Here is a 2,470-nt window from a genome sequence, read left to right on the forward strand (position 1 = left end):
TGTGTTTGTTCGTTTGTATGCGTTATTAATGCATCCATATCGAAGCTGTGAGTGATTCAACTAAGGATGCATTCATAATGACGTTTTGTAGCGCGCAGAGGCAGACTAACGGAAATATTTTATGATAACGGAACTAACTAAACTAGAACTAACAAGCAAAATCAAAACCCTTCTTTTTGATTTTGCAAGTCTAAATTCTATCCAGTTTAAGTTTATTCTGGCTTACTCTCCTTATTTTGGTGGTATATGGGAAGCCGGCGTTAAATCGGCAAAATTCCACTTAAAACGCGTCGTTGGCAATAGCCACCAGGACACTTCCTGATCGGGAGGCCGTTAACTGCTCCACCGTCGCAACATTTGGGTGACTCTAAGGAAAGTAAACTTCAACCCTATGAACGCTTAGAAAAAATGCAGCAACACTTCTGGCAAAGGTGGCAGCCTTGGATTGCGTTCTGTCCAAAGTTGGACTTAGGAGAAATTGTACTCTTGGCAGATGACAATGCTCCTCCACTCTCTTGGAAGCTCGGGAGAGTACTACGCCTCATCACGGGATCCTGGGCATTTAATTTACACCATCTATCCGCTAAAGATGGAACAAATTCGAACCCTTAGAAAACTTACACCTTGGTGTAACCAATGCAGTTCATAAGTCTAAAGAACTTATTTAGAGTTTAGAATAAAATTTAGCGGCTAGAATGGTAATCTCAAACTAAATTTTTTTCTTGTTTCCTACGTTCTGCCTTGATCTTCCTATCTCAAACGCATACAGTCCATTTTCCGCACCTATTTGACGCGTTAGGAAAAATGACGAGAGTACATTTAAAACAAAAATATTTTGTTTGATTTCGTGCAATAAAATCTTCGTGTATCCTAAAGTTAATTATATCAAACGATTACAAAAATCATTTTTTATTTAAAAAGAGGTAACAATTGTTTAAATGTGTTTTAAACACTGCCATCTAGTAGTTATTAGCACTGCTGTGCAGTTTTACTTCTAAAAGAGATTTTAACGATGTTAATAAAAAACATAATAAGGCAGTTTTGTCAGATTTAAAATACATAGCTAGATGGCGTTATTAAAAAAATAAACACTAACTTATTTTAATAGTTTCAAGAAACGTTACTTTATTAGTTTTAATTATCTTTGCTAGATGGCGCTATGGAACACACCAAAATACTATTTTACTTTGTATGTTTAGAAATGTGCCACTAGATGGTACTTTTTACCACAACGTTGTACTTATTGTTGTTTTCGAATGCGAGCTTTAAAATGTAGGTTACGTACATTACTGAATTTTTAAATATTCTTATAAACACTCGTTAATATAAAAATACAAGTTTCTATACCGTAATTTACCTCTTTATTAATAAATGCACTTTGCTTTTATACTGCTACGATAACTATAAGGAAATCGCTTAATAGTAATTAAGGTTCATAGAACATTTTTTTATGGTTTACTTAATCTACATTGCCTGAATATGATTCTTAAACAGTTATATGTAATGACTATTCATGACAAGTCAAAACACCCTGTCAAAATGTGAATGATGAACGCATGAAAACGTGCGAATTGCACAGCTTATGATAAATTTCGTTATACCTAATTACACCTTTCCTGGCTCATAAGTCATGATTACTAAGCACATTCCTTTAGGCCAAAGCTAGCTTAGTGCTTACTTTCACAACTACAGTTGGCAACCTTTGGTTTGGTATCTTGTTTGTTATATATTTTTCGCTTTATAAGACGAATTGAAGTTTTATTCAGAAACGAGGCAACACGATCTTTTACTTCCGTACCTAAAAGTGTTTGACATACGAGTCGACATGTTGAGTTTCATCATGGGACGTCCACCTCGACCTCCATCTTTCCATAACTGTGCGTTTTTAAGGCAGGATTTTCCACGCACCATCACTATGTGGAACTAGCCCACTGAAGTATTTCTGAACCAATTTGAATTTAATTTCAGTTTCTTCAAAAAAAGAGCGTAAACAATTCCTAAAACGTCGGCAACGCACTCACAAAACATCTGGCATTGAGAGTGTTTATGGTCGGTATCACTTAACATGAGGTATGCCTACAGTCCTCCTGCGTGCAAATAAAAGAAATACAGGTTAATCTCTGAATCTGACGGTAACATTAGTCGTGATGAGATTTGAGATAGCAGCAGTGCTACTCTTTTTTATTTTAACAACAGTTATGCCATTATGGTTTGTTAGGAATAATCTTGCTTCTTAATATAGAAAAGTATTACGGAAAACAAATGAAATAATGCGTACATGAGAATTATACTGTCTGGACGCTTGTATACCACCACACCAGTACTTTTACAGACTTTAAATAGTCGAGATTTTAAACCTTTATTGGTGGGGACTGTAGATAATTATACCCTAAACGTTCTACTACCTCAACGGTTAGCTATTGGCGAAATACTTCTATTTATTTATTTATTCTGGGTATTGGAGTTAGAT

This window comes from Pieris brassicae, chromosome 10 (assembly GCF_905147105.1).
Source record: "Pieris brassicae chromosome 10, ilPieBrab1.1, whole genome shotgun sequence".
In the NCBI taxonomy this organism is placed as follows: Eukaryota; Metazoa; Arthropoda; class Insecta; order Lepidoptera; family Pieridae; genus Pieris; species Pieris brassicae.